General features: G+C 43.5%; 1 protein-coding gene across 5 annotated transcripts in view; it reads right to left on the bottom strand.

Annotated features, from left to right (window-relative positions):
• Window positions 1-14,338, bottom strand: part of camkk1a (calcium/calmodulin-dependent protein kinase kinase 1, alpha a) — a 302,104-nt gene that overhangs the window by 203,411 nt on the left and 84,355 nt on the right. For 3 of the 5 annotated variants that reach the window (XM_048557282.2, XM_059655226.1, XM_059655222.1), the window contains exon 2: window positions 8,036-8,098. The exons of the other annotated variants lie outside the window; for them this stretch is intronic. The gene's annotated coding sequence lies outside the window, so the exon portion shown is untranslated. The remainder of the gene's footprint in view (window positions 1-8,035; window positions 8,099-14,338) is intronic. 5 annotated transcript variants of the gene reach the window in all.

Genomic DNA, 14,338 nt, shown 5'->3' with positions numbered 1-14,338 from the left:
AAGATTAACGTTTTAACTGAAAGATGGTACCTGTTGCAGGGCAGCACTCCCTCGTATTAAACTGGAATATTGGCCTATGTTATATGTGCAGGTTTACAGAGAGGGGCTTGACTCCACAACCTTATGATGCACATCCCAAGATACTAGGGGGATAATAGGGAGAGAAAGGAGTTGAACACGTGGCTACAGGGATGGTGCAGGAGGGAGGGTTTTGGATTCTTGGATAATTGGGGCTCTTTCTGGGGTAGGTGGGACCTCTACAAACAAGATGGTCTTCACCTGAACCAGAGGGGTACCGATATCCTGGGGGGAAATCTGCTAAGGCTATTCGGGTGGGTTTAAACTAATTCAGCAGGGGGATGGGAACCAAAATTGTAGTTCGAGTATAGAAAAGGTTGAGGGTAGGGTGGTCCGAAATAAAGTTTCAGGGAAGCAAGATGGCACCGGCAAGCAAGAAGTTGCTTTGAAGTGCATCTACTTCAATGCCAGGGGCATCCGGAATAAGGTGGGTGAACTTGCAGCATGGGTTGGTACCTGGGACTTCGATGTTGTGGCCATTTTGGAGACATGGATAGAGCAGGGACAGGAATGGTTGTTGCAGGTTCCGGAATTTAGATGTTTCAGTAAGAACAGAGAAAATGGTAAAAGTGGGGGAGGTGTGGCATTGTTGGTCAAGGACAGTATTACAGTTGCAGAAAGGATGTTTGGGGACTCGTCAACTGAGGTAGTATGGGCTGAGGTTAGAAACAGGAAAGGAGAGGTCACCCGGCTGGGAGTTTTCTATAGGCCTCCGAATAGTTCCAGAGATGTAGAGGAAAGGATAGCAAAGATGATTCTCAATAGGAGTGAGAGAGACAGGGTAGCTGTCGAGAGAGACAGGGTAGCTGTCATGGGGGACTTCAACTTTCCAAATATTGACTGGGAACACTATAGTTCGAGTACTATAGATGGGTCAGTTTTTGTCCAGTGTGTGCAGGAGGGCTTCCTGACACAGTATGTAGATAGGCCAACAAGGGGCAAAGCCACATTAGATTTGGTACTGGGTAATAAGCCTGGACAGGTGTTAGATTTGGAAGTAGGTGAGCACTTTGGTGATAGCAATCGCAATTCTGTTATGTTTACTTTAGTGATGGAAAGGGATAGGTGTATACCACTGGGCAAGAGTTACAGCTGGGGGAAAGGCAATTATGATGAGATTAGGCAAGATTCAGGGAGCATAGGATGGGAAAGGAAACTGCAGGGAATGGGCACATTAGAAATGTGAGGCTTATTCAAGGAAAAGCTCCTGTGCGTCCTAGATAAGTATGTACCTGTCAGGCAGGGAGGAAGCAGTAGAGTGCGGGAGCCGTGGTTTATGAAGGAGGTGGAATGTCTGGTCAAGAGGAAGAAGAAGGCTTATCTTAGCATGAGATGTGAAGGCCCAGTTAGGGCACTTGAGGGCTACAAGGTAGCTAGGAAAGACCTAAAGAGTGAGCTCAGAAGAGCCAGGAGGAGACATGAGAAGTTGTTGGAGGATAGGATCAGGGTAAACCCTAAGGCTTTCTATAAGTATTTAAGGAATAAAAGAATGACAAAAGTTAGATTAGGACCAATCAAGGATAGTAGTGGGAAGTTGTGTGTGGAGTCAGAGGAGATAGGGGAAGCACTAAATGAATATTTTTCAACAGTATTCACTCTAGGAAACGAAAATGTTGTCGAGGAGAATACTGAGATACAGGCTACTAGACTAGGTGGGATTGAGGTTCACAAGGAAGAGGTATTAGAAATCCTACAGAGGGTGAAGATAGATAAGTCCCCTGGGCCGGATGGGATTTATCCTCGGATCCACTGGGAAGCCAGGGAGGAGATTGCCGAGACTTTGGCATTGATATTTAACCCGTCATTGTCTACAGGAATAGTGCCAGACGACTGGAGGATAGCAAAAGTGGTTCCCCTGTTCAAGAAGGGGAGTAGAGACATCCCTGGTAATTATAGACCAGTGAGCCTTACCTCAGTTGTTGGTAAAGTGTTGGAAAAGGTTATAAGAGATAGGATTTATAATCAACTAGAAAAGAATAAATTGATTAGGGATAGTCAGCACGGTTTTGTGAAGGGAAGGTCGCACCTCACAAACCTTATTGAGTTCTTTGAGAAGGTGACCAAACAGGTAGTTAAGAGTAAACCGGTTGATGTGGTGTATATGGATTTCAGCAAGGCATTTGATAAGGTTCCCCATAGTAGGCTATTGTACAAAATGTGGAGGAATGGAATTGTGGGAGATATAGCAGTTTGAATCAGAAATTGGCTTGCTGAAAGAAGACAGAGGGTGGTAGTTGATGGGAAATGTTCATCCTGGAGGCCAGTTCCTAGTGGTGTACCGCAAGGGTCGGTGTTGGGTCCACTGCTGTTTGTCATTTTTATAAATGGCCTGGATAAGGGCGTAGAAGGATGGGTTAGTAAATTTTCAGACGACTCTAAGGTCGGTGGAGTTGTGGATAGTGATGAAGGATGCTGTAGGTTGCAGAGAGACATAGGTAAGCTGCAGAGCTGGGCTGAGACGTGGCAAATGAAGTTTAATGCAGACAACTGTGAGGTGATGCACTTTGGAAGGAGTAACCAGAAGGCAAAATACTGGGCTAATGGTAAGATTCTTAGTAGTGTAGATGAGCAGAGAGATCTCGGTGTCCATGTACACAGATCCTTGGAAGTTGCCACCCAGGTTGACAGGGCTGTTAAGAAGGCATACAGTGTTTTAGCTTTTATTAATAGAGGGATCGAGTTCCGGAACCAACAGGTTATGCTGCAGCTGTACAAAACTCTGGTGCGGCCACACTTGGAGTATTGCATACAGTTCTGGTCACCGCATTATAAGAATGATGTGGAAGCTTTGGAAAGGGTGCAGAGGAGATTTACTAAGATGTTGCCTGGTATGGAGGGAAGGTCTTATGAGGAAAGGCTGAGGGACTTGAGGCTGTTTTCATTAGAGAGAAGAAGGTTGAGAGGTGACTTAATTGAAACACATAAGATAATCAGAGGGTTAGATAGGGTAGTTAGGGAAAGCCTTTTTCCTGGGATGGTGACGGCGAGCACGAGGGGGCGAAAGATATAGGACAGATGTCAGAGGTAGTTTCTTTACTCAGAGAGTAGTAAGGGAATGGAATGCTTTGCCTGCAACGGTAGTAGATTCGCCAACTTTAGGTACATTTAAGTCGTCATTGGATAAGCATATGGACGTACATGGAATAGTGTTGGGTAGATGGGCTTGAGATCGGTATGACAGGTCGGCACAACATTGACGGCCGAAGGGCCTGTACTGTGCTGAAATGTTCTATGTTCTATACTACTGACTTCACTACTGAAGGCTACATTAAGCTCAAGGAGACAGTCAAATCTAAAAAGTAATCCCTTTCTCAACATAATGAATCAAACATTTTCTCGAGCAGCAATCCAATACAGAAAACAACTGAATTGTGGTAGAAAAATGTGGTGGTGCCAGTGCTGGACTAAGGTGGATAAGGTCAGAAATCACACGACGTTATAGTCCACATTGCAAATAAACCTGTTGGACTATAACCTGGTGTTGTGTGATTTCTGACTTTGTGGTAGAATATGACGGACACATCTCCAACGTTAAATTTGGTCGACACCATGTTATATTTCTTGCTTATCCATTTTGATAGTCACACATATTATTTTAAAGCTTTTTTTAAAAACGATATACTCAATTTGTTTGCCATCAACCTAACTACCAAGAACTTTCAAACGTTTCAGTCAACAACTCAAATGAGCAGCAAAGGGTACCCCCAATATGGTCAATAAGGGAGACTACAGCAGAAAATATTACGTTGAATTACATCAAACCTACAGCACAGAAATGGGATCAAATGTTCCATGCTGGTCCATAAGCGACACAAGCCTCCACATATTCCAATTACCTCCTCCACCTTGCTCCCATATCCCTCTATTCTCTCCTCTCTCATGGAGCGCATCAAGTATCCCCTTAAATGCACCAAGTTATTTACAACAACCACTTCATAACCATTCAATAAGTCCCAGTTTCTGATCACACATTGCATAAAGCAACACCTGCTTCAGCACTCTTCTCTGGTATGTATATAACTACTGTTACAATGAGAAGTGATGCAAATAGTATTATTTAAAAGACTTTGTGAAGCCTATATTTATATCTTGAACTTTTAATCAAATGAACATTTTGGTAACAAAAGGCACCAGGTACCACAATAGCGCATTTGCGAGCAGCAGGGAGTTTTTACAGAGTCACAGTCTACAGAACTTTCAGAGAGAGATCACACTGCCCAGTTTGTGGATGGGATAAGACTTCTGCATTTTTGAACTCAGAATCTGAGATGTGCCTGCATCTCCAATAGCCCCTCCTTCTTTGCAATTCCTCTCAGCAAAGTGTAAGAGCTGAATACAGAGGTCATTATTACAAATTAGGAAAGATCCCATGGAATCTATCCACTGACTCCAGAAAAAAAAATCAACCAAATACAACTATTCCAGGAAAACACTCCAGTTCTAGTTACGCTGTGCAGTGTTTTCACCTTTTATTTCTCCCGGACTTGTGCACATGGTAGTTTTATCATGTGCATGATAATCCCAATTGTTTGTTGATAATCTTTTCATCTTTGAGTAAATTTGCTTTTGGTAATAAAGAAAAGGTATTTGTTGTTGACAAAAGAAATCTGACTAACTTGTCCTTAGTACAAAACCTGACAGAGTCCAAGTCTCAATTGGACATAACACCAACCTAGTTAAATTTAAAATTTACTGTGACCAGTGGAGGAGTGGGGTTTGAAAAGGAAACAGGGGGTCATCCAATCTTGGTCATAACACTAACTTATATCAATGTTGAGGCATAAAAGCCAATAGTGGTTGAGATGATCTATAACTGTTTAGGAAGAAATGGAAGGTGATCTACTGTTCAATCAGTAAAGATGGGCACGTTGACAAAAGCTGTTCGACCTGACTTCAAGTTCAGAGAAGCTCTACAGGGGGAAAGTGTCAGGGTGGGCTTGGCAGAAAGTTAACAACAGACATAATAGTGTAAACACCCAAAATAAGACATGATCTTGTTGCTGGTGTGAGAGTTAAAAACATAATAAATAAGCGTATTATTAAGCTCTGCCATTCAAAATCACATTGACCAATGTGTGGCCTTAACCCCACTTTCCAGCTATCCCCATAACCCTTGCCTGCCTTACAGATGAAAATTTTGCATAACTCATCCACAGTTCCTTTGGTTTTTATTTAGTATTTAACTCACTGCCACATCTCTTCCAGGCATGCCCAGCTTTAAGAAGTTCTGCTCCTCTCTCCAATGGGACTTCCACTCCAATCTTCCTTCTTGGCCAACTGCATTAATTTTACTTTCACCTCTGGTGTTTGCCAACTGCTCTTTTCTCTATTTTTAGGCTCTGTCCTATCGTTTACTCCCTACCCATCCCCCTCTCCTTTTCTATCTGCATATAAACTGACGTTTTCCCAGTCACTATCAGTTCTGAGGAAGGGTCACTGGACCCGAAATGTGAACTGTTTTTTCCTTTACAGATGCTGCCAGACCTGCTGAGCTTTTCCAGCAACTTTGTTTTTGTTCTTGAATATATTTAATGGCTAAGACAATTCGTTCTCATCTCTATCTCAAATGGCAGATGCCTTATTTTGAATCTGTATGTCCAAGTTCAAGACTCCAAGAAGAAATATCGCAACGTCTACCCCATCGAGCCCCCTAAGATTCTTTCAATTTGTTATGCTCAAATTGGCAGTTGTGCCCCTGATCTTACAACGGTGAATTAACATCAAAATGTTATAAAAGTGCTTTGGGATTTCCTGAGTTAGCTGAAGTCTTTTTTTATGTGTTAGTAAACTACTAAAGACAAGAGCAAGTGAAAATGTGCCCTGTCACCACATTTCACCCAACAGGAGCCAGCAAACATTAAATAAACGATCAGAATCGAAGTTTCGCAATGGTCAGTCTTACTCACAGTATTACTTCCCCTATGAGAAATGAACTGGAGCTTTGACTAAAATACTCCTCACACCAATGCACCTTGTTACCTGGGTAACAGTTCTCTTACATTCAAGACCCTTGACTACTGAACAACACTTGGATGAATGAGTTTCCTTAGCTCTGTGCCTGAAATGCACAGCTTGCACAATCACGTCTGTTAACCTGCGTAGATTGCTGGACAATCTAAAAGAATACACAGATTCTGAAACAGCAGTTCTGTGCTTTGCAGATTCATCCAGATTCAGCAGAAATGACAAAGCAATAAAACAAACTGCTTCTCCCAAATGCTGCACCAATTCACCATCCCCACCAAAATCACCATAAGCACTTTCTCTACATCAGTAATCGTTCTCCAGCTATTCACTGCATTAAGTAAACACTGCCGAACATTACACCGTCTTAGTCTCTCTCTTTGGGTGTCTTTCTGTCTCTCACTCACCGTATGGCTCTCTTGTGCTTTTCTTTGAGGCTGTCTCTTATAGCCTACTCTTCTCTATGTTATGCCCGAGTGTGTGTCTCTCTCTCTCTTTCTTTGCCTCTTTGCATTTCTCTTTTTCTCTGTCAGACTCCTGTCTCTATAACTCTTCCTCTCTATCTGCCTCATTCTCACTTACAGCTCCTCTCAATCTACTCTGTTGACCTGTCTTTCTCTCTTTCTTTGTCTCACTCTAGGTCCCTTCACCAGCTTGTCATGCTTACTCTGACTGCCTCACTCTCTCTGGGCTGAAGTTTATGGCCCCTTGGAGTGGGTTATCAGGGTGCTGGGGGAAGCCATAAGACAGTGGCACCATTCACAGCACATGCTGTTTGCCTCCAATCCACTGCAATTTTAGAGGGGGAGATGCTCAACAGCCCATTTGTCACTTCTAGGTCTCTTCCCACTGGTGTAGATTTAACACATGGCAGGGTAGTCTGGCACTACCAGTAAACAGATGGAGGGCATGGCACCTCCTCACAGCCTTGCCAGTGTAATCCTGGACTCACCAGGAACACCAGGATCCTTCTCTGTCCAAATCCACCAGGGTCTGATTGCAGTCCTCGCAGGAATCACTTTGGAGTCACTGTTCCAAGTGGGAGCGGGAGGCCGATTCTAGCCAATTTAATGTCCCAGTAGCTATTAAACAGCTGTGAGGCAAGCTAGACAGCAGAAGGGGTTATTGGGAAGACTCGCCCAAAATTTACATCTTGACTTCTCTCTCTGACTCTGTCTCCCGTCGTCATCTCTCTCGTTCCTCTCTCTTTCTGTCTGTTGTTTCTCTGTCTCTCATCCTCTCTTGCCTGACCAGCCCCCATTCCCAGTTTTCTTTGTCTGTGTCCAAGTCCAGTTCAAAATTTCTGTATTATTTTCTGTTCCAATATTAGATCCCATCTGAGGGTCAGTGAAGGACTGCTACAGAATTACCCACCACTTATAACTGAACTGACAGCACTATCAGATCTATTTGTTCTACTTGTAGCAATTCCTGATATAAAAAGATAGATTTAAGGGATGTTACATGGGCCTATGCATGATAATATTTACATTGATGAGTGAATGAATCCTCACTTAATTAGCATTACCTGGAAGAAAATGAAACCAAAATCATTTAGATGACAGACATGAGACCTCATTACTACTTCGGTAAGATCTGGAAATAAATAGCGAGTCCCAATGTAACTGTGCCTTATGAAAGTTATATAGAAACTTTTTGTTGCTCTTGAACTGTACCAAGCAGCAAAGATTGGGGTTCATTGACATGCTGAGTGATATTTGAGTGTGAGGGTTGTGGAATGCAGCAACAGATGGCAAATGAGGATGTATTGTAACAACTCATCAAAATGTCTTTGAAAGGACTTCTCAAATCCACAAACTCCACCCCAAGAACACAAAGTGCATGGGAAACTATTCCCCTACAAGTCACACACCATTCCCACAGTCATTACCATTGTCCTTCACCATCATCAGAATGAAATTCTCCACCTAACAGCAATGAGAGTATACCTTCACCACACAGACACAAATGTTTCCATAAAGCTGTTCATTACCATGCTCCCAACAGCAACTTGTGATGTAAAATAAATGTCCACGTTGCCAGCGATGCACACGACCTGTGGATTAATTTTAAACTCAGTTTAAATTCTCTGACATAGTGACATCTGAATTTATTTTTTCTCCATTTATTAGACCAAGCCTGCATATGACCAGATTGTTACAGTCCTATACATCTACATATCAGTACACACCAAAGAAAGCAAACTAGTCAAATACAAACATGATAGTGTAAATGTCCCTTTTGTTGGCTACAATGGGACCAATAGGAAATGAGTTTAGACTAGTCTTAGCTATTTTCCTCATAGGCAAAGACACACCACAATTAGATTGGAGCTTACGCCATATTGTTATTTCAGAGAGTGGATATGGAAACCTGCACAAAGATGTAATAATGTGATAGTAGGCGCTGCCGATGCTGGAGACTCTGAGATAACATGGTGTGAAGCTTGATGAACACAGCAGACCAAGCAGTATCAGAGGAGCAGGAAAGTTGACATTTCGGGTCGAGACCCTTCCTCAGAAAAAAGCTGCGTTCATCCAGCTTCACACTATGTTATATGAGATAATAAGGTGAATTTGTTTGAAATTGGGACTAAAAGATATTTTGTGCCGAGTGCTAGTAACTTAATTTTATTATTGGTTCTGCTTTACGATATCCTGGAGTTCCCATTATTAGCACCTGAATGAAGTAATCAGATTCATCTCCAACAGAGATTCCCAAACCTTTGGGATTTCAAATCACTTGAAGTGATGTTAGTCATAGGTAGGTCACCACAGAAACATAATGTTAAGAAACTTTCCTTGTTCTCTTAACTATCTATCCAGCCCTTCATTAATGTTTTATAATTTATGTATGAGATATCGTTTTAGCGTACATTCCTCTTCAAAGCCTCCTTAGTGCAAAGTATTTAATTCGCCTTTTTATGAATCTGTCTTATCTTCAATTCAATTACAATCAATATGTCTCAATAACGTCCTAATCCTCAACAATCTCTTATTTAGACAGTCAGCAAATGCTACCTGTATTTATTTACAGTCGATTGGGTTGCCTGTCCTTACCAACAGTTGAGACTGGTGTCACCTATCCTTACCAACACAGGTCAATAGACAATATAGACAATAGACAATAGGTGCTGGAGTAGGCCATTCGGCCCTTCGAGCCAGCACCACCATTCATTATGATCATGGCTGATCATCCACAATCAGTATCCCGTTCCTGCCTTATCCCCGTAACCCTTGACTCCACCACCTTTAAGAGCTCTGTCTAGCTCTTTCTTGAAAGCATCCAGAGAGTTGGCCTCCACTGCCTTCTGAGGCAGAGCACTCCATATATCTACCACTCTCTGGGTGAAGAAGTTTTTCCTCAACTCTGTTCTAAATGGCCTACCCCTTATTTTTAAACTGTGTCCTCTGGTCCTGGACTCACCCATCAGCGGAAACATGCTTCCTGCCTCCAGAGTGTCTAATCCCTTAATAATCTTATACGTCTCAATCAGATCCCCTCTCATCCTTCTAAACTCAAGAGTATACAAGCCCGGTCGCTCCAATCTTTCAACATATGATAGTCCCGCCATTCCAGGAATTGACCTTGTGAACCTACGCTGCACTCCCTCAATAGCAAGAATGTCCTTCCTCAAATTGGGAGACCAAAACTGCACATAATACTCCAGGTGCGGTCTCACCAGGGCCCTGTACAGCTGCAGAAGGATCTCTCTGTTCCTATACTCAATTCCTCTTGTGATGAAGGCCAGCATGCTATTAGCTTTCTTCACGACCTGCTGTACCTGCATGCTTGCTTTCATTGACTGATGTACAAGAACACCTAGATCTCGTTGTGCTTCCCCTTTACCTAACTTGACTCCATTGAGATAGTAATCTGCCTTCCTGTTCTTGCTACCAAAGTATATAATCACACATATATCCACATTAAACTGCATCTGCCATGCATCCGTCCACTCACCTAGCCTGTCCAAGTCACCCTGTATTCTAATAACATCCTCCTCACATTTCACACTGCCACCCAACTTTGTGTCATCAGCAAATTTGCTAATATTACTTCTAATGCCTTCGTCTATATCATTAATATACATCGTAAACAGCTGCGGTCCCAGCACCGAACCTTGTGGTACCCCACTGGTCACTGCCTGCCATTCCAAAAGGGACCCGTTTATCACTACTCTTTGCTTCCTGTCAGCCAGCCAATTTTCAATCCAACTCAGTATTTTGCCCCCAATACCATGTGCCCTGATTTTGTTCACTAATCTCCTATGCAGGACTTTATCAAAGGCTTTCTGAAAGTCTAGGTACACTACATCCACTGGCTCTCCCTTATCCATCTTCATAGATACATCCTCAAAAAATTCCAGAAGATTAGTCAAGCACGATTTCCCCTTCGTAAATCCATGCTGACTCTGACCTATTCTGTTACTGCTATCCAAATGAGTCGTAATTTCATCCTTTGTAATTGACTCCAGCATCTTTCCCACCACTGACATCAGGCTAACCGGTTTGTAATTTCCTGTTTTCTCTCTCCCTCCTTTCTTGAAAAGTGGGACAACATTTGCCACCCTCCAATCCGCAGGAACTGATCCTGAATCTATAGAACCTTGGAAAATAATTACCAACTCGTCCACAATTTCTACAGCCACATCCTTAAGTACCCTGAGATGCAGACCATCAGGGACTTATCAGCCTTTAGACCTAACAGTCTATCCAACACCATTTCCTGCCTAATATAAATACCCTTCAGTTCGTCCATTACCCTCGGTCCTTCAGCCACTACTGCATCTGGGAGATTGCTTGTGTCTTCCCTAGTGAAGACAGATCCAAAGTACCTATTCAACTCTTCTGCCATTTCCTTGTTCCCCATAATAAATTCACCCGTTTCTGACTTCAAGGGCCCAATTTTAGTCGTAACCATTTTTTTCTTTTCACATACCTAAAAAAGCTTTTACTATCCTCCTTTATATTTTTGGCCAGTTTTCCTTCATAGCTCATCTTTTCTCTGTGTATTGCCTTTTTAGTTATCCGCTGTTGCTCTTTAAAAGCTTCCAGTCCTCCAGCTTCCCACTCATCTTTGCTATGTTATACTTCTCTTTTATTTTTATACAATCCTTAGCTTCCCTCGTCAGCCACGGCTGCCCCTGCCTCCCCTTAGGATCTTTCTTCCTCTTTGGTATGAACTGATCCTGCACCTTCTGCATTATATCCAGAAATACCTGCCATTGTTGTTCCACTGCCATCCGTGCTAGGGTATTGAACCATTGAACTTTGGCCAGGTCCTCCCTCATAGCTCCATAGTTCCCTTTATTCAACTGCAATACTGACACTTCTGATTCTCCCTTCTCCCTCTCAAACTGCAGATTAAAACTTATCATATTATGGTCACTACCTCCTAATGGCTCCTTTACTTTGAGGTCCCTGATCAAATCCGGTTCATTGCACAACACCAGATCCAGGATTGCCTCCTCCCTGGTAGGCTCCAGTACAAGCTGTTCTAAGAATCCATCTTGGAGGCACTCTACAAATTCCCTTTCTTGGGGTCCAGTACCATCCTGATTCTCCCAGTCTACCCGCATGTTGAAATCTCCCATAACAACTGTAGTGATACCTTTGTGACAGGCCAATTTCACCTCTTGATTCAACCTGCACCCTACTTCCTGACTACTGTTTGGGGGCCTGTAGATAACTCCCATTAGGGTCTTTCTACCCTTAGAATTTCTCAGCTCTATCCATACTGACTCTACATCTCCTGACTCTATGTCCCCCCTCGCAAGGGACCGAATATCATTCCTCACCAACAGGGCTACCCCACCCCCTCTGCCCACCAGTCTGTCCTTTCGATAGCACGTATAGCCTTGAATATTCATTTCCCAGGCCCTGTCCACTTGAAGCCACGTCTCAGTTATCCCCACAACATCATACTTGCCAACTTCCAACTGAGCCTCAAGCTCATCCACTTTATTTCTTATGCTTCGTGCATTCATATATAGCATTTTTAATTTGTTTCTCCCCTCACCCTTCTTATCAATCCCTATTTCACTTGGCCATATTGTACGATCTCTTCTTGACTTTTCTGCTCTGTTGATTCTGTTGTCCTTCTTAACCTCTCTTATTCTCACTTTCCCTTTAACTTCATTCTTAAATTTCCAGTTTGGCCCCTCCCCCCCATTACTTAGTTTAAATACACCTTGTTGCGGTGGCAAACCTGCCTGCCAGAAGGCTGGTCCCCTGATTATTAAGATGCAAACCGTCCCTCCTGTACAATTTATTCTTACCCCAAAACATACCCCAGTGATCCAAGAATTTAAGTCCTTGCTTCCGACACCAGTCCCTCAGCCACACGTTCAGGTCCATTATCTCTCTGTTCCTGCCCTATCCAGCCCGAGGAACTGGAAGCAAACCAGAGATAACCACTCTGGAATTCCTGCTTTTCAGCCTTCTTCCGAGTTCTCTGAAGTCCCACTGTAGAATGCTCCTCCTTTTCTTCCCGACGTCATTAGTGCCGACATGCACCACCACCTCTGGGTCTTCACCTTCACCCTCGAGGATTCTCTGCACTTTATCAGTGACGTCCTGGATCCTGGCACCAGGAAGGCAACACACCATCCTCAAATCTCACCTGTTGCCGCAGAAACCCCTGTCAGTCCCTCTCACAATGGAGTCCCCTATTACCACAGCTCTCCGTGATGTCTGACTTCTCGGCTCTGCCTCTACAGCAATTTTTGACTTGCAGACCTGTCCACCTCTCGGACTGGCAGTGTCGTCTGTCTCGGCAGTTTCCAAGACAGTCAGCCTGTTTACTATAGGTGCTTCCCCTCGGGTCAGTTGTACTTCATTCATGTCTTCCTTTGTCATTGACATCCCCCTTCTCTCTTCAGGTATCCTCGGTGTAGTGACCTTGCTGAAGGTCCTGTCTAGAAAATTCTCATTCTCTCGGATGAGCCTGAGGTCTTCTAGTTCTTTCTTCAGTGCTGCAACAACCTCCTTCAGAAGCTGAACGTGTACACACTTACCACAGTTATAGGAGCCAGAAACATCATCAGTGTCCCTGACCTCCCACATCATGCACACAGCACACTGAATCAGCTTGGCAGTCCAATACTGACCATCCTTACCTACAGCTGGCCAAAGTTCCTGTCTTTACCTACAGGCAGCTAACATTACCTATCATTTCCTGAAGTCAACTGAAGTTGCCTGTGATTATCTACATTCTGTTACTTTTCCACATTTGAACACACCTTTGTTCGTTAAATACTTATTTTTGTGACAAAAACATCAAAGAAAATTATGCAGAATACATTTCCTATTTCCTGCTCATTTCCTGGATTTTAAGACATCACAATTCTCAGCTACACACTCTCCTGAAAATAAAATGGATAAAGGCAAAAAAAAAATCATGTTACAGATACAACACAGTATAGATCTAAAGGAACACAGCAGGCCAGGCAGTATCAGAGGAGCACAAAAGTTGATGTTTCGGATCAGGACCCTTCTTCAGAAATGGGGACGGGGCAAGGAGCTGGGAAATAAATGGAGAGAGGAATTGTGGGGCTGGGGGAGGTAGGCAGGATTGTAATAGGTGAATGCAGGTAGGGAGTTGTGGGGATTGATCAGTGGAATGGATGGGGCAGATAGGTAGGAGAGTAGATGGACAGGTTGTGTCAGGTCAAAGAGGAAGGGATGAGGATGGGGTTGGATAGGGGATGAGGATGAGGATGGGGTTGGGGAGATTTTAAAACTGGTGAATTCTATGTTTAAGCCACGGGCTATATGATCCAGAGGTGGAAAATGAGGTGTTACTCCTCCAGTTTGAGGGTGGTGTAACACAGTATTACAAAAATCTCCTCATCCCATGTCCAACCATTCCTCTCATTCCCGCCCCCTTGGCCTGACACAACCTGTCCATCTTCTCTCCCACCATTCTTCCCCACCATCCCCACTGACCAATCCCCACCACTCCCTACCTTCGCTCACCCATCGCCATCCTATAAAAATTCCCCAGATCCACTCTTCCTCTCCCTATTTATTTCCCAGCTCCATTCCCTATCCCCATTTCTGACGAAGGGTCCCAAAACAAAACATCAACTTTTCTGCTTCTCTGATACTGCCTGGCCTTCTGTGTTCCTCCTGCTCTGTACTGTGTTGTCTCCAACTCCAGCATCTGCAGTTTTTGCTATCTCACGTTACAGATACCTTTTTAGCCGCAGTCCTAGTTCTCTCAGTAACTAGTGAATGAAATGCATCTGGCTACAGCCTGAGGACGTGTTCCTGTGGCTTTCATACACACATGATGA

This window comes from Stegostoma tigrinum, chromosome 27 (genome assembly GCF_030684315.1).
Source record: "Stegostoma tigrinum isolate sSteTig4 chromosome 27, sSteTig4.hap1, whole genome shotgun sequence".
In the NCBI taxonomy this organism is placed as follows: Eukaryota; Metazoa; Chordata; class Chondrichthyes; order Orectolobiformes; family Stegostomatidae; genus Stegostoma; species Stegostoma tigrinum.
Note: the sequence above shows the minus strand (reverse complement) of the source record. Positions and strands in the feature narration are given on the sequence as shown.